This window comes from Cherax quadricarinatus, chromosome 18, assembly GCF_038502225.1.
Source record: "Cherax quadricarinatus isolate ZL_2023a chromosome 18, ASM3850222v1, whole genome shotgun sequence".
NCBI classification, from domain to species: domain Eukaryota; kingdom Metazoa; phylum Arthropoda; class Malacostraca; order Decapoda; family Parastacidae; genus Cherax; species Cherax quadricarinatus.
The window spans coordinates 42,526,060-42,545,914 of NC_091309.1; the positions used below are offsets into that span (position 1 = coordinate 42,526,060).

The 19,855-nt window shown below is 36.8% G+C and overlaps 1 protein-coding gene across 2 annotated transcripts in view; it reads left to right on the forward strand.

Moving 5' to 3' along the window:
* LOC138852893 (receptor-type tyrosine-protein phosphatase alpha-like) overlaps positions 1–16,047 on the forward strand; it is a 148,652-nt gene extending 132,605 nt beyond the window's left edge. The window contains exon 14 of one of the 2 annotated variants that reach the window (XM_070086446.1): positions 15,364–16,047. The gene's annotated coding sequence lies outside the window, so the exon portion shown is untranslated. The remainder of the gene's footprint in view (positions 1–15,363) is intronic. The other variant, XM_070086447.1, reaches the window with a different exon arrangement.
* Positions 16,048–19,855: the final 3,808 nt, after the last annotated feature.

Here is a 19,855-nt window from a genome sequence, read left to right on the forward strand (position 1 = left end):
AACGCTCATCTTGCCATATAGGACAAGTGAAAATTTGTGTATGCAATAATTTCGCCAAAATCATTCTGAACCTAACGAAAAAAATATATTTCACTGTGTTTGTTTAGTATTAAATTATTATAAACAAATCTAAAATATATTTAGTTGGGTTAGGCTAAAATAAATTGTTCTTGTTATAATAAGGTTAGGTAAGTTTTCTAAGATTCTTTTGGTGCAAAATTATAAATTTTTACATTAACATTAATGAAAAAAATATATCTTTAAACGTATAAGAGAAAATTTTAGAAAGGACTTAATTTGACCAGTTTTACATATTCGGCACGACATATATATATATATGTATATATATATGTTTATATATATATATATATATATATATATATATATATATATATATATATATATATATATATATATATATATATATATATATATATATATATATATATATATATGTCGTGCCGAATAGGCAGAACTTGCGATCTTGGCTGAAATAGCAACGCTCATCTTGCCATACAGGACAAGCGAAAATTTGTGTATGCAATAATTTCGCCAAAAATCATTTTGAACCTAACGAAAAAAATGTATTTCATTGTGATTGTTTAGCATTAAATTACTGTAAACGTATTTAAAATATATATAGTAGGATTAGGCTAAAATAAATTGCGCTTGTTATAATAAGTTTGGGTAAGTTTTCTAAGTTTCTTTTGGTGCAAAATTAAAAATTTTTACATTGACATTAATGAAAAAATATGACGTATAAGACAAAATTTTAGAAAGGACTTAATTTTAAATGAGTTCTTGCTAATTGACCAGTTTTACATATTCGGCACGACATATATATATATATATATATATATATATATATATATATATATATATATATATATATATATATATATATATATATATATATATATATATATATATATATATATATATATATATATTAATTATATAATGTATACAGTGGAATCTTGGCTTACGAGTGCCCCCAACGAGCGAGTATTTCAAGATAGAGCAGTCGCTCGGACTAGATTTTTGCTTCCGGATTCGAGCGCATTTTCAAGATCTGAGCGGGCCTCAAGGGAGGTTTATTGACCCTAGTGAGGGCCTCTTGCTCTTGATCTAGGGAACTGGATCTCAGTTGTTTTTTGGATTATCTTATTGAAACTTGGGCAATGTATGATGGAAAGATGCTTCTTAATGTACACCAAAATTGAAAGAAATCGGACCATAAATAATGGAGTTCAATTCTTTGCCACTCGCCACCCGTTAGTGGTATATTTTCATATGTTTTTAATGGTTGTATTAAGATAAGATAAGATAAGATAAGATTTCGTTCGGATTTTTAACCCCGGAGGGTTAGCCACCCAGGATAACCCAAGAAAGTCAGTGCGTCATCGAGGACTGTCTAACTTATTTCCATTGGGGTCCTTAATCTTGTCCCCCAGGATGCGACCCACACCAGTCGACTAACACCCAGGTACCTATTTGCTGCTAGGTGAACAGGACAGTAGGTGTAAGGAAACGTGTCGGAATTTCCACCCGCCTGGAATCGAACCCGGGCCCTCCGTGTGTGAAGCGGGAGCTTTAGCCACCAGAATGGAAGATATATTACAGAAAATATATGAATTTGATTGGTTTCACGACGAATAGTATCTTGATAATGAGCTCAAAGTAGCAGAAATGTTCAATTCTTTGGCGATGTTGAAGAGTAAACAAATGACGTCACCGCCCTAAACCTGTCCGACTGGCCACTCATACACAGTCACAAATGAGTTGACATTATTTTCACTATTACAATAATGTAGTAGTCTGCATGACAGTAAATCTTCTTTTTGTGTGAATAAAAATTCAAAATGGTTAGCGTGAGTATTATCATAAGAATAGGTACATACCAATAAATAATAATAATAATAATAATAATAATAATAATAGTAATAATAATAATAATGCATAATACAGTAATAATTACAATAATAACATGTACGTACTACATATAATAAGTCAGTCAGAGAATGCCAGCACGAGATTTCAGTGCGTATAAAAGCAAAGCTCTCCAGGCCATATATGCTATCCTCGCGGTGGAAGGAATTTTCGTCTTTTTCTTACGTTTCGTGCAGTTATTTGGTGAAATTTCTTGTGTCTAAGCATGGGTCATAAGAAAGCAGAGGCGCAAGAAGTGTAGGAGTTTATCTCTACAAGTGAGATAAAGGAAATGTTGGAATCTGGGAGAGATTTTCACACTATATTGAAAGGAAACACCCAGAGAAAGTTGCAACTGGTCGTGCTTTGGATCTTTGTAATGACACTTAACATAAAAATAAATATTGAAGCAGTTAAGTTCAGTGACAAAATGTAGCATTAAAAGTGTAGCAATTAAGAGCACATATCATTAAGAGTGTAACAATTAAGTGTGCATATCATTAAGAGTGTAGCTATTAAGCAATTACGCGACAGAAAAAGAACGACATGAAATAAACTCCTGACAGCATATGCCGCTGTGGCCATCATCTCCTCTCCATCATCAACCTTCGCCAGCATCTCTTTTCCACCATCAGCTGTCAACATTTCTTCTCCAAGGTAAATGCTGTAGTACTACATAATTTCTTTACCTTATTATTATTATTATTATTATTATTATTATTATTATTATTATTATTATTATTATTATGATTATTATTATTATTATTATTATTATTATTATTATTATTATTATTTTCCAAATGAAACTTAGTGATCTAATACAGTTTGCCTTACAAACACTCCGTATTCTGTTATAACAAGAGCATGGGAAAGTATGCAGTCAAGAGCAGAAGTGGTCACTGTGGTGGCCCTTTACACCCCAACAACAACAATGGCCACTGTGCTGCCTCCGCCACTACCACTAGCCACATACGTAATGACATATTTAATTCAATCTAATGTATATATCATGTTTCTATGCTATTAATATTTTTCATTATGTCATAGTAGATGAATTGTGATAGATAAATAAGCCGTAGAGTTGATATTAGAGAAATATTGAAGTATTTTCTCGTGCTTGGAATTCTGCTGCAAACGATTAATTACATTTCAATTAATTCAAATGAGGAAATTTGACTCAACAAACGAGGAAATCGAGATGCACGCAAGGTCACAGAATGCATTAAACTCGTAAGCCTAGGTTCCACAATATATATATATATATATATATATATATATATATATATATATATATATATATATATATATATATATATATATATATATATATATATATTGTGGAAAATACTGTATATATTTTCCGGAAATACGGTAATTTATTGGTAAATAGATGCCCTATATTGTATTTTTATAAGAAGTATGTTATCGATAAAAAGAAGAGTGACTCGCCATCTTGATTTTGAATTTTGTACAAACATTGTGTATAATGGGAAGAATTTTTCGTGCTGTAGAGGTTAAAATTGGGCTGACACCTCTCAAATAGGAGGCGAAATTGGTGGATGTGCATTGCTGCATAACTTAAGATATCAGACGACTGGACAAGACAGCTCCAGGAACCTCAGATAAGCTCTCTAGATTTGTGTGTAATTCTGGCCAGCATTATTTTCATAGATTTAGTTAGAGTGATGTATTCTGAGTATGACACATTAATCTCCAGTCAAATTGGTGAGTGTTATGATTAAGATATTCTCTTTCTGTTATGTATATGTGTATCTATAATTGTGGAAAATTGCATTTATCTGAATGTAACTAATTATATACATAACAGTAAATGATAACAAAGATAATTATTATTTATCAATGTTACATAGACAAGTAGGAATTTGGGACACCTAGGTCGCAAAAAATGCCCCCCTTCGATACCTACCACTGTCATAACCACAAGTTGCTCTGGACCTATTAATTAAATGAAATATACATACACCAGGAATACTGGTAAATATATAAATTTGTGGACTGTATGTTAAAAAATGATTATATATAAATTCACATATACATGACTGAAGGAAAATATATCTTAATATCACTCACCAATTTGACTGGATATTAAGTTGTATCATACTCAGAAAAATCTCACTAACTAAATTTATGAAAACACTGGCCAGAATTATACACAAATCTAGAGAGCTTATCTGAGGTTCCTGGAACTGTCTTGTCCAGTCGTCTGATATCTCAAGTTATGCAGGAATGCACATCCAACAATTTCGCCTCCTATTTGAGAGGTGTCAATCCAATTTTAACCTCTAGAGCACGAAAAATTCTTCCCATTATATTAACGTTGTATCCAATTCAAAACCAAGATGGCGAGTCCCGTCTGCGCAGATGCAGGCTTTCCGTTTTCTATGACATAAATATTATTAAATACAGTATGGCCATCTATTTACATTTAAATACTGAATTTCTGGAAAATATGTACAGTATTTTCCACAATAATCATTTATTATTTTTAATATACAGTCCACAAATTTATATATCTACCAGCATTCCTGGTGATGTATTTTTTCATTTGTAATTAATAGGTCCAGAGCAACTTGTGGATATGACAGTGGTAGGTATTGAAGGGGGACATTTTTTGCGACCTAGGTGTCCCAAATTCCTACTTGTCTAATTGATAAATAATAATTATCTTTGTTATTTACTGGTATGTACATTATGAGTTACATACAGATAAATGCAATTTTCCATATTTAATTTGCCCGTTGGTCCTTCTTGAACCGGAGGTAATTAGTGAAGTCATTAATTAGTTAATTACTTAATAATTATATGTGAAATAACAGGAGGTGGATGTTAAGTTCACAAATTTACTTAATGTGTAGTGGATTATAATAATTACAATATTAATTTTGATAAGCTAAGCTCAAGTCTGGCTAAGACAATTCTGGCCAAGATTTATATCAGTGTATGTGTAATTGATAAGACAAGTGTGGATAAAGATTATATTGTGTATAATATTAATTTTGCTATGCCAAATTCTGGCAAGGATTAATATTTGTATAATATTAATTTGATAAGCCAATTTTGGCCAAGATTTATATCAGTGTATGTGTAATTAATAAGCCATGTGTAGCTAATTATTAATGTGTCTATTAATTTTGCTATGCCAAATTCTGGCAAGGATTTATTAATTTGTATAATATTAATTTTGATGAGCCAAGTTTGTATTAATGTACATTTAAAATTTATATTATACATGTAATTGCTAAGCTCAAGTAGCTAGAATTTATTTAAAGGTAAGTTGTACTATTTACCTTTATAAAGTGCATAATTTAGTACATAATCAGTGTTATTAAGTTGAATTTATTACATTGCATCATGGCTGAAAATGAGGAAATTAATGTAGAAGACAAACATATGGAATATAGAGCAAAGAAAACATCTCTGCAAGCTAGAAAAGGTCATGTAACAAAAGCATACAATAAATGTTTGGAGTTAATGAATCAAGAAACTGTGAATACTGATGATTTAAAATTGTATTTAGATGCTTTAGGTAATAGATATGATTCATACAAATTATATTACAACAAATATGAAGGAGATTTGTTAGTAAACTGTGTAGATGAGACTGAAGTAGATCTTATGATTAATCAGTATTATGAATTAGAAGAAAAGATTCTTTCTTGTAAAAGTCAGGCCTTGAATAAATTAAAATGTGTAAACCAGGCAGTTGGTCAGTCTGCTCAAACAAATAATATGTCTTTGCCAAAACTCCCAGAACTATGTTTACCTGTGTTTAATCCTGGAGAAAATTGGGAGGAATTTTGGTCAATTTTTAAAGCAGCTGTGCATGACAGGAGTGACGTAGCCTGTGTAACTAAATTACTTTACCTCAAAGGACAGGAGATGCTCACATACTCATACAAGCCTTTCCCAATGTTGATGACTCTTACAAGGAAGCAGTTGACCTGTTGAAGGTCACTTATGGTAATATAGAACAAAGTAGGTTGGATCTAGTGAATATCATTATTAATTTAAAATCTCCAGATCACACTTACAAAGGTTTACAGCAGTTTAGAGTTAAACTGGAGAGCACTCTCAAAACATTATGTAATAAATATAATCTGAAGGAATCAGACTGGTTATTGAGTGACATGGTACAGAATAAATTCAGCTGTAAAACACTTGAATTGTTCTCGAATAAATATCACAAAGGTTATTTTGGTTTGGAGGAAATAAGACTAGGTCTACAAGAATTAATTGTTCAGTTGCAGACCAGCCAACTAACTCATTTTAAAGATGCAGCACATAATAATTCTGAGGTATCTGTCAAGTTTCATAAAGGGAAAAATTATACCCATAGTAATAATCAAAATTCATTTCCTAAAAAGAGTTGCATAGGTGCATATCAAGTAGCAAGAATCAGAAATAATGATTCTCCACTAGGTAAGAAGAATAAGTACCCTCCTAAGAGTAGCCCAGTTAATAAGAAACCAGTCAGAGAAAAGAGAGATTGTCTTTACTGCAAGGGTACTCATTTATCTAAGAATTGCAATGCATACAATTCATGGAATGATAAAGTTGAAAGATTGAAGGAACTTGACAGATGTATCAGGTGTTTGGGTAATCACAATGTAAAGAATTGTTATGCCAAATTAAACTTCTGTTGTCATTGTCACAAAGGAAGACACCATGTAGTCATGTGTAAGGGCCTGTATGTTAATGTTGATAATAATGATAATGTTGACAATCCTGACACAACAGTCGCTAATGTAAAAATTGCTGCTAATGTTAATAATGATGGTTTTGCTGAAGTAGCCTTACCTGTGTTACAGGTAAAAATTGTTGATAAAAGGCATAAATCAAAAAATATAACTGCATTATTAGACCAGGGATCCCAACGTACTTTCATTAAACGTAAATGTCTTGATGGTATGAAAGTACAGATGGGAGATCCCACAACTTCAAAATTATCTGGTTTTCTCTTGGATAAAAGGGCTCAATTGCATGACACTGTTTATGTAACTGTCAGGTTAGGCAATGAGAAAAAACGTGTTAATGCAGTAATTGTAGATAGACTTCCAGAGAAAATATCTACAATAGGGCTTAGTAAAGCTACAGAAAGACTCACATAATGTAAATTTAGCACCTTCTTGTGTAAGTGATGATTCTGAAGGCCCAATAAATATTTTGATAGGTAGTGACTATTATGCCTCCTTTGTAAAGGGTATGGTAAAGAAATGTGGTGTCACCCTTTTGAAGACTGCAGGAGGCCATGTAATGTATGGTAGGATTCCTCATAATAATAATTCATGACTAGAGGAAACTACAAATACCATAACTATGTGTCTTACTCATGAAGTTGTACCCCAGTATAATTCTTCCATAGAGGATGGTGTTGAGCCAGTGCATAAATTGTGGGAATTAGACAGCATTGGAATAAATGTAAATGAAGAAAGTCGAGACGATTCTTTTACTCAGGAGCAGTACCTGAAAGATGTAAAATTTGAATCTGGACAATACTGGGTTTGACTTCCGTGGAGACTGAACCATCCAAAATTGCCCACTAATTACAGAATGGCACATGGGCAGTTAAAGGCTCAGCTCCGCGAACTGAGTAAGACAACAGAATTGTTAACTGCCTATAATGATATAATTGCTGAGCAATTAATTAATAAATTTATAGAAGAGGTACCTCCTGAGCAAGCCAAAATTTATGGTCACTATTTGCCACATCACAGAGTGAAGAAGGTTTCTAAGACCACTCCTTTGAGGATTGTGTTTAATTGTAGTGCCAGGAGTAACAAAAATGTACCTAGTTTAAATGACTGATGACAGGTCCGTCGTTGACGGAAAAATTAGGAGATATCTTATTGAATTTCAGAGTGAAGCACTATGCCTTTACGGCTGACATAAGTAAAGCTTTTCTAAGAGTGGGTTTACAAGAGGCTGACCGGGATCATACCCGCTTCTTATAGCCTGAGAATCCTAGTGACCCACTTAGCCCTCTGAAAACCTTTCGCTTTAGGAGCGTATTATTTGGTGCTACATCCAGTCCGTTCCTACTTCAAGCGACGATAAATGCACACCTTAAACGTATGGAAAGTCCATTGAGTAAAGTGAAGAGCAAACAATTTTTTGTGGACAATTTCCTGGGTGTGACGTCAACTGAAGAGGAACTGTTAATGACTTATGGAGAGGCTAATAAAATAATTCAAAGTGCAACTATGTCTCTGAGGGAATGGAATAGTAATTCGTCCAAATTAAAGGACAAATAAGTAAAGATTTCCCTTTAGAGGAAGTGCCAAAATGTAGTAATGTATTGGGATTAACTTGGGATACTGAGAGAGATTTGTTAATGTTGAAACCTAATAATTACAGTATGTCCAATAAATTAACTAAGAGAGTTTTGCTTGCTGAAGTTTCCAAATGTTTTGATCCACTAGGTTTAGTGTCACCCCTTACTATAAGAGGGAAATTATTAATTCAGGAAGCATGGAAACTTAAATGTGCTTGGGATGAAATTCTACCCGAGGAATTCATTAACAGGTGGGATGAATTAATTGGTGATTATGAGAAAATTCCAATGTTGGAGTTCCCACGCCAGGTGGCCAATCCAAATGGGAAAAATGTACTCCACATTTTTTTGTGATGCTTCAAAATTGGCATATGAAGCAATTGCTTACCTTCAATGTAATAGTGTTATCTCTCTTGTTATGTCTAAGGGTAAAGTGTCTCCAATTAAATCACGTACCTTACCTCAGTTGGAATTAACAGCCATTTATGTAGGTGTCAAATTAGCTAATTATATAAGAAATAAGTTGCAGGAGATAAATATTAGCGACACTGTAATTTGGTCTGATAATGAAGTATCCTTACAATGGATTCTTAATGGAAACAGTAAAATTGTGAACATACAAAACAGAGTCGCTGAAATTAATCAGATGCAAGAGAAGTATAATAGCTTGGGTCAGCATATGTTAACATTTAATCATATACCTGGTGAGGAGAATCCAGCTGATTTCTTTTCTCGAGGTTTACCTTATGCTAAATTTGCAAATGCTGTATCATGGTTTAAAGGACCGAGCTGGTTGGTAAATAAAGCTAATTGGCCTGTACAAAAGGCGTATATTGCTCCTGTTGAAATTACTGTGACCACCGCTCCAATAGTTTGTCCTCCCTTAGCCATTGATATAAATAGGTATTCTTCTTTACCCAAACTAATCAATGTAACTAAGTTGGTATTTAAATTTCTAAACAAGATGAATATTTCATATAAGTTTTCACATCCTCTTGAATATTGGATAAAGAGGGTACAAGAAGAAATCTATGGAAATGAGATTAAATTGATGATGGAAAGAAAAATTGTGAAAGGTTCCATAATAGAGAAATTGGGGCTGTATTTAGAGAACAATGTAATTAGGTGCAGAGGTAGGTTACAAAATGTTGAATTGGGTGATTATGCTAAACACCGTATCTTACTGCCCAAAACTCATCATCTAACAAATCTGATTGTTCTAAATGCCCATAAAAATGTAGTGCATGGTGGGGTACAAGATACCTTAAATTGTATTAGGGAAATTTTCTGGATTCCACAAGGACAGCAAAGTGTAAAAAGGGTGATTAAAACTTGTGTAATATGTTGATGTGTGGATGCCAGATCCTATATGTACAGAGGTCCTCCATCATTGCCAAAGGAGCGTGTACAATTAGTGAAACCATTTGTTGTAACAGGTGTAGACTATAGTGGTCCAATAATTTTAACAGGTACGTCAAATGGTGTTCCACTGAAAATGTATGTTTGTTTGTTCACCTGTACTTCTACTAGGGCAGTTCATTTAGAAGTGGCACAGGACTTGTCTGCAGAACAGTTTATACAGCTGTTTCGAAAATTTGCAGCTAGAAAATCCTGTCCGAGATTGATGATTTCGGATAATGCCACAAATTTTGTAGCAGGTGCTAAACACTTGATAGAATTAAATAATAGTAACGATGTTCAATCTATGTTAACCCAGGGAGGGTGTACCTGGAAATTTATTACTCCTAGAGCCCCTTGGCAGGGAGGGCTGTACGAAAGACTGATAGGCACAGTGAAGAGGTGTCTCCGCAAAGTACTACACTGGAAGAGAATTAATTTGGAAGAATTCCGTGCAGTGTTAGTGGAGGCAAAAAATCGTATAAATAATAGGCCTCTCTCGTACATGAGTGATACACCTGATGCAGATGTATTAACACCTTCTCACCTAATATGTGGAAGGAAATTGGAAGCTGCCCTTGTCTATAGAGATAATCCGGAAGAAAGTGATGAAGGTTACTATGATGCGGCAGTGTTGTGGGATAAATTTAAAATGTTAAATAAAGTAATTGATCATTGGTCTAATGTGTGACGTAAGGAATATCTTCTTACACTACGTGAACACTTTTATGGTGCGACAGAGGCAGTAAATCGACAGAACATTCAACCAGGTGACATTGTGTTGATTGATGCTGAACAACATCGAACATTGTGGCCTTTGGGCAAAGTATTGACATTGTACCCAGATGCACAAGGTGTTGTCAGGAATGTCAAAGTGTTGTGTCGTGGCCAGGAAAGTTTACACACAATTAATAAATTGGAATTAGGTGTTCAATCAAACGTAAATGAAAATCTGAGGGAAAGTGACGCGAGTGATATGGAAGATAACGCTGACCAAGTGATGCCGGAAAATGAAATCGTAGTAAGACCTACTAGGAGAACAGCCACTCAAGCCAGAACCGGCTGGAATCGTCTCCTAAAGGAAGGAGTAATTTGAGTCATTTAGCAACGAACTCCGGCCGGCCGCAGTGTGGAAAATACTGTATATATTTTCCGGAAATACGGTAATTTATAGGTAAATAGATGCCCTATATTGTATTTTTAAAAGAAGTATGTTTTCGAAAAAAAGAAGAGTGACTCGCCATCTTGGTTTTGAATTTTGTACAAACGTTGTGTATAATGGGAAGAATTTTTCGTGCTCTAGAGGTTAAAATTGGGCTGACACATCTCAAATAGGAGGCGAAATTGGTGGATGTGTATTCCTGCATAACTTGAGATATCAGACGACTGGACAAGACAGCTCCAGGAGCCTCAGATAAGCTCTCTAGATTTGTGTGTAATTCTGGCCAGCATTATTTTCATAGATTTAGTTAGAGTGATGTTTTCTGAGTATGACACATTAATCTCCAGTCAAAATGGTGAGTGTTATGATTAAGATATTCTCTTTCTGTTATGTATATGTGTATCTATAATCATTTATTTTTAATATACAGTTCACAAATTTATATGTTTACCAGCATTCCTGGTGATGTATTTTTAATTTGTAATTAATAGGTCCAGAGCAACTTGTGGATATGACAGTGGTAGGTATCGAAGGGGAACATTTTTTGCGACCTAGGTGTCCCAAATTCCTACTTGTCTAATTGATAAATAATAATTATCTTTGTTATTTACTGGTATGTACATTATGAGTTACATTCAGATAAATGCAATTTTCCATATATATATATATATATATATATATATATATATATATATATATATATATATATATATATATATATCTATATATGCAAAACAACCACTCTGAAAGAATAGAGAAATTCCAAGTGCTTTCGTGACTACTCACGAAAGTTAGTTCCTTGATAATGTGAGTAGTCACGAAAGCGCTTGGAATTTCTCTATTCTTTCAGAGTGGTTGTTTTGCATATTCTGAAATCACCTGTTTACTGTGATCTTATTGCATATATATATATATATATATATATATATATATATATATATATATATATATATATATATATATAGAGTGGACCCCCGTTTATCGGCCAATTCGGTTATCGACTGGTTTTTCGGCGCCCGGTTATCGGCCGTTTGCTCAGTAAGCAAGGAAAAGTCACACTCACAAAAGAAAATACTCAACTGAATAAGCAACACTTTGAAAATCAAGAGAAATTGTACTTTACTCTAATCTAATTTGCTCAAATTTACTGTAAATTAAATGAATGGCACAGTGAGTTGTCTTTACTCTCAATGCAATAAGGAAATTCAACAATAAATGATAAAATCAATCAAAAATGTTAATATGGACTCAATAAAGCTATACAACACATGTAAGGGGAATCTGCAACTATGCTGACACCTTCTCCCTATCTTCCAGAAGCCAGGATTAGCCTTTAATAAACGTATGTAATACTTACAGAATTGTTAAAAATATTTTTTTTGTGAATATTTTTCTTTGGAATGGATTAATTGTATTTCCATTAATTCTCATGGGAAATATTAATTTGGTTTTCGGCCATTTCGGTTATCGCCCGACCTTCTGGAATGGATTATGGCCGATAACCGGGGGTCCACTGCATATCAGTAACAACACTGCACTAGTCAAGGATTCGAACCCATGTTGTACTGGCCTCCCTCATGATAAACGAGAACCACATGACGCTTTAAACCACAGAACCACAGGTTGGGTGGTCCTGTGTCATGTGGTTCTTGCTTACCATGAGGCAGGCCAGTACAACATGGGTTCGAATCCTTGGCTAGCTCAGTGTTGTTATTTATCATTACCACTCGTTCGTGGTTACAATAATATACATATATATATATATATATATATATATATATATATATATATATATATATATATATATATATATATATATATATATATATATATGCAATAAGATCACAGTAAACAGGTGATATCAGAACATGCAAAACAACCACTGTGAAAGAATAGTAAAATTCCAAGCGCTTTCGTGACTTCTCACATTATCAAGGAACTATAAAAACAATACATCATTGGAAGGCATATTTAGGGCCGAGATCACACCTCGCCATCACATCCCGCAACAAAGCAACACTGACGACACCCGACTCATCAGAAAGGAGGAACACTGCAGCAAGCCTGTTGGCCCAATTAGCCAGGTCCTTCGTGACATCCCACAAACAAAATATTTGCCCAACCCTAGCACTCTACTCAAGAATTAAGATTTATTATTTGTCCAATGATAACTTGCAAAGTACTAAAGGTAGGCCTGGACGCATCACGTATAATCGTTATGAGAATTGCATACAACTCAGCTCTGAAAATGGTAGCCGAGTCTAATAAACGACTTCGCAACACTGTCCTGGTACACTTTTACAAATCCAACACCGTCACTGGATTTATTACCATCAGTGTCAACTGCAATGGCGTGAAAATGAGACAGGAAGTGGTCGAGAAAAAGGAAACAAGAAGGAGCTTTAGGTATTTGAGCTATCGCACATGGCAGTTGGGAAGAACAGACTTGAACTGTCGGAACCTCCCAAGGGAAAAGAAAAAAGTTAGATGCTCGATGACCATGCAGCTGAAGATAAATCAAGGGCTGCGGGCAAATAATTGACCTCTGCTAATGCCCGTTACTATCCTATATGTAGCAGGATCGTGAAGGTCAAGGGAGCGGACAAAATAACGGAGGCAATGGGAATCATGCCATTCGTTCAAGGATGGAACATTCGCTTCTACATAGAGGCTCTAATGAGGGAAGGAACGAAAAGAAAGTTTAAAAAATTGAGGGAGAGGCCACAGAATATATTTGGTCACCATAGTCTAGTGTCGATAAAATTAATGCTGAATAAAGTCGAAGGAGAGTTCGACGATCCGCTCGCCATGACAGATGAACGAGGGTTTTAAGGAGGTTCTGTGGTTTCTAGGACAACCGGCTATCAAACAGAGGACCGGAAAATCTGACCGTATCATGGTCAGGGATAAAGGAACCATACAGGTATAGCGGAGTATCAGAGACAATAGAACGTCTAGTAAAAGTAATCTGGTGCGCTTTAGTACCAGAAAATTTAAACTCACGATTACTGGCACATTGGAAAACATGGTCGATATCATTCTGGTGAGAGGCTACTACTAGGTAGTAGTAGATGGGAGAACATAGGACAAACCATTAATTGCTACTAGAAAAAAGACGATTGAAAGCAAAACGTTAAATACAGACAAATACACAGTGTACATGAGTTAACTTTCCTCTCTGACGTATAAGAAAAGTCAATTATAAGACGCTTAGGAAAAAAAAATTCAGAGGAATGTAAGAAAAAGTTATGAAAGGAAGAATGACGACTTTGTAACCTGGATCTAAGAGGAATTAAGACTGACGATCGATCTCATGATTTTCACACGTCTCTTCTTAGTGATAATTGGTAGACTGTACTAACAGTGCTATTTTTTAGATAAAGATAGTGAAGAGGGTGATGATCCCACAAACATAATATGCTTCTAAATAGATAGAAAAAAAGGGTGAGTATACCGAGAACCCTAGGGAAGAAGTTATTGTGTAACAAACATAGTTAAGTGAGTGATATCCCACAGAGTGACGACGGTGGTGTCCCACAAATATACTGAAGAGGCAACATCACACCATAACCTTTCGCTGAATTTAGATTAATTCTTCTCTGACATGACTAGGTACCTTCCTGGACAGTTACTATCTACAAGCATGAAATGTGTTACAGCTCCCATTTTGTCTCCATTATTTTTTACTACCTTCGTTGGACCCGTCCCCTCATTATCTTTGATAGATTATTATCAGCTGTCTGCTGCTGTATATGAGCTGTGATGTACAAGACGTCACAGATACTCTTAAGATCTGAGGTCACTGGTATTAACTATTGTGAATTGTTTATATCACAAAACTCTGTGTATGGTCAAAATACAAAGTCTATTACATTATGCGAAGCAGTTAGTTAGTTAAAGATTAGCCGGTATTCTCCCGGCCCGGGCCTTTTCCAAGTGGTGGCCCGGCCTTGGCTCCCTCTTTAGGGAGTGTCTGAGACCTAAGTCTCCCATGGGAGGAGGCACAAATATCTCCTCATCTTTGGGACCAAATGTCCCCAGGCCTAGCCACAAGCTAGGCCTCTCTGGTCTGCCATCCCCGCCCCAAGGGAACAAATGGGAATGACAGTCTTATGAGCTAAAGGCTCGGGCTCAGGCACCTACCCTACCCTAGGAGGGCTAGGCATGGTGTCGATCGCCCTATACGAAGCAGTTGATTTTTCTACACGCATGTTCTGTATGCTACTGTCCTTTTCTTGTGTCTTACTCAACTGTTCATTGAGTTACTGAACTGTTTTATGTGTTACTATTCAGCTTCTGTATGTTACTGTACTGTTGATAAATTTTAGTGAACTGTTCTTGTATGTTGCTCTGCTTTTCTATATGTTACTGTATATATTTTTTGCGTTTTACTCTACTGTAGTTTGTGTTAATCTCCATTTTTTATATATTCGTATGCTGTTCTTGTATGTTCCTGCAACATGTTTCACATTATTGTCTTCCAGGATCCCTTTGTCTCACTTAATTCTTCGCTTATTTGTATATGCAATATTAGCTCAAATAATGGACAGATACATGAAACTAATTTAAAGTTTTTAAACAGGTAAACTAGTAAGCAGAGAGAGACAGACAAGTCTAAAAAGGTTTATTCTTGACCTGGATGCCGTACTGTCTACGGGCTGATTTCTCTTCGCTCTCAAGAACTCTTCAATCTGCAATGACTGGTCGCGGCAAGGGAGGCAAAGGACTCTAATAAGGTGGTGCTAAACGTCATTGCAAGATGCTTCGTGACAACATCCACTGCATCACCAAGACGTCTATTCGTCGAGTGGCTCGCCATTGAGGCATCAAGCGTATTTCCGGCCTCATCTAATGTCATTATTTCTACATGTACATGTACAAGGAATACATGCCTATCTGTCATCAATGACATACTACTATATAGAAAATCCCTTGTTATGCAGAACATTTCGGGCAAATTTGGGCAATTTTGTCCCAGGGTGTGACCTACACCAGTCAAGTAACACCCAGGTACCCATTATACTGATGGGTGAATAGGGACAACAGGTGTAAGGAAACACGCCCAATGTTTATACCCTTGTTTCCTCCTCTACGGGGAGACTTGATTTGTTCTTAAAATTTTCTTGAGAGTAGGACACATGTGCAACATCTGGGTATCTTTATTGTAGACGTTTCGCCATCCAGTGGCTTTATCAATACAAATTCTAGGACATAACTTGAAGACAGTAGAACTATGTACAGAAGATGAGGTAATCAGTCCCTCAACCTAGGAGTAGGTGCGAACAGCACCATAGTCGTGGTGCTCTTCGCACCTACTCCTAGGTTGAGGGACTGATTACCTCATCTTCTGTACATAGTTCTACTGTCTTCAAGTTATGTCCTAGAATTTGTATTGATAAAGCCACTGGATGGCGAAACGTCTACAATAAAGATACCCAGATGTTGCACATGTGTCCTACTCTCATCTTGTCGGTATTATATACCATTCGTACATAAAATTTTCTTAGAGAACGTCATCAAAGATGCAGTTACCTACACTGAACATGCAAAGAGGAAAACTCTCACTGCCATGGACGTCGTGTATATCTATGGCTTTGGTAGTTATATCACTAACACCCATTCTTCCTCACGACCTACCAAGTTATTAATGTAAGCATCTTCATCGTTTTCAAAACTCAATATCTTCTTCAGTCACAATTCTATCATACACATTGCCTTAATCTACTGTTTAATTTACTTAACAAATATTTTACATTTCTTTCTGCTATAATGTCTGACTGTTCTGAAGTGTATCAGAGGCAAACGTAGATACTCAAGCATCTCTTCACTAACGAAAATATGCTAAAAAAACACAGAAATAATTTCTGTAAAATTCCTCAGTAGCTCCGGCAGTTTCATAAGTTTCCTTTCATCACCGAAAGTTAAAATGGGTTAATTACCTGTAGTTACTTTGGTTACAGTAACTATAGTATTTAAAAGAAAACGCTAGTGAGAGATCAAATAATGTGTAAACAAGTGAAATACAATGACTGAAGAATGGTAAAGAGAAATTAGAGATAATAATTAAATAATTATACAGATCTCTCTCTTTCTCTCTAAGTATCTTTTTCACATCTTCATTTATTTCAGTATCTCTGCATTAATGCTCAAAAAATGTCTTCATCTTATCAGCTACATAATATAATTTATCATCTCAGGAGACACCTCTAAGTTAAGTTTAGCCTTAATCAGCCATAAACCATACCACGGGCGGGGAGAGAACCCGCGATCAGAGTCTCAAAACTCCAGACCGTCGCGTTAGCCACTGTACCAGCTAGCCACTCAATCAGCCATCACCTTACTGGCTGCTCTTTACCTGCTTTAATTTACCTAAATCGGCTTTCATCTCACTCTGTTGTCGTCAAAAATCAATGATCGGCATCACCGATTTTTGACCTCATGTCTACTTTTGAAGCTTTCATACATCCCTACGGCTTAGATGACTTTGGGAAAAATTATTAACTATTATGAGAAAAGTTTGAGACCAATGTCAGAGTCAGAGTTAGTTATCGCTGAGTTACAAGATCCTGCCACGTAGAAGCCAGTGGATGGTCTTTAGGGCCGCCCACCCCCCACTCTCTACCATCTTTGGGCATCCCTCAGGTCCATGTGTTAATCTGTGTCCCCTAAGGTTTTCTCCTTTTCCCACTTTTCCAAGGTACCCCCCTCTATTTCTTGCCTTCTCTCTGATTATCATTTGGATCATGTTTCCAGGATCAGCTTTCTGTTTGCTGTAGTTCGTCCATTTTTTTATGCAAGCCACTCAAATGTCCACAAATAAGCATACATGTACATTCACAGATATTTATGTACCTCCGTACCTGAACTCTACACACACACACACACACACCGACATACATACACACACACACACACACACACACACACACACACACACACACACACACACACACACACACACACACACACACACACACACACACACACACACACACACACACACACACACACACACACACAAACACAGCTTCCTGAAAAAAATGGAAACAGAGCTTTCTGTGAAATTAGAAAAGAGGTTGGAGAAGGAGAAGAAGAATTGGGAGGCACAAGTCGAAACTGCAGTAGCCAGGATAAGGGTCCCAGAAGATGAGGTAAACAGGCTGAGGCAAGTTATAGGGGCATTGACCAGAGAAGACACAGCATATGAAGCTGAGAGACTGAACAGGAGGGAAGGAGATATGAATTATGCTAAGGTCATATCAGCCTGCCAAGTAGGGCCAAGGAGTGAAAGGAGAGAGCAGCTGGGTGCAGATCAAGAGGGTGATAGGTCAAATGCAGAGGCACAACCATGCTACCAAGAGCCACTGGAAAAAAAAGGGAGAAAATGACCACGTACAGACAGGAACCAGAGTCACAGAGGGAGAGGCAATGGGAGGAGGAAAGGGCAAAACCAGTGTTTATCCATGGGCTTCAGGAGAGAGAGGAAAGGACACACTGAAAGACGGCAGGTAGAAAGAAAGGAGATTGAGAACATCATCACGGAAATAGGTGAAGAAGACATGGACGAGATTGTAAATTTTCAGAGAATAGGGGGGTACTTGAAGGGGAGAAAACGACTGATCAAGCTGATTCTCAGGACAGAAACAATGCAGAACAGGATCCTCCAAGAGAAACCACGGTTGAAATACTCGGAAGAGTACAAGAGGGTGTTCCTAGACAGAGACAGAACACAAACAGAATGACAGCAGCTTAGGGAGAGGACAAAAAAGCAAAAGGAGCTAGGAAAGGAGACAAGGATGGAACCAGCAGAGGTCAATCAGAGCAGGACAGAGCAGCAAGGGCAAGCACACACAGAACTATCCTCAGAACCCCACAACCAATCACACCATCCCAACACAAACTACGATCCATACTCACAGCTTCCACCCAACACTCAGCTATAGAATCCTACAGTATGCTACCAGGTCTCCCATCCTCACACCCCCCCCAAACCACAGTGTTGTGAAGGAAACTGAAGGTATGGTACACAAATGGTATAACAAATAAGTGGGAGGAGTGGCACGAAAGAGTCAAAGAAGAATCACCAGACATCATAGCTCTCACAGAAACCAAGCTTACAGGTATGGTAACAGATGCCATCTTTCCAACGGGATACCCGATCCTGAGGAAAGACAGACGGAACAGGAGGGGTGGTGGAGTGGCACTGATGATCAAAAACTGATGGAATTTTGATGAGCTGAAGAGAGGAGACAGCGGAGAAGCAAGCGATTACATAGCGGGAACGCTTCACTCTGGAGGTCCCAAGGTGGTAATTGCAGTGATGTATAACCCACCACAGAGCAGCAGGAGGCCAAGGCAAGAGTATGATGAGAGCAATAGAGCGATGGTTGACACACTGATTGCAGTGGCCAGAAGAGCTCATGCATGCAGGGCAAAGCTTACGATCATGGGTGACTTTAACCACAAGGAGATCGATTGGGAGAACTTGGGGCCACATTGGGGCCAAGATACATGGAGGGCTAAGATGATGGAGGTGGTACTGGAAAACGTCATGTACCAACACGTAAGGGACACTACAAGAGAGAGAGGAGAGGATGAATTAGCGAGACTGGACCTAGTATTCACCTTGAGTAGTGCAGATATTGAGGACATCACATTTGAAATACCCCTTGGGGCCAGCGATCATGTGGTTTTAAGCTTCGAATACACAGTAGAGCTACAAGTGGAGGGGAAAGCAGGAAGGCCAAGACGCATGAAGCCAAACTACAAGAAAGAGGACTACACGGGAATGAGGAACTTCCTGAACGGGGTTCAGTGGGACAGAGAACTAGCAGAGAAGCCAGTTAATGAGATGATGGAATATGTAGCAACAATGTGCAAGGAGGCTGAGGAGAGGTTTGTACCCAAGGGTAACAGAAATAATGAAAAAGCCAGGATGAGCCCATGGTTCACCCAAAGGTGCAGGGAGGCAAAAACCAAGTGTGCTAGCGAATGGTAGAAATATAGAAAGCAAAGGACTCAGGAGAATAAGGAGAGCAGACGTAAAGCCAGAAATGAATATGCACAGATAAGAA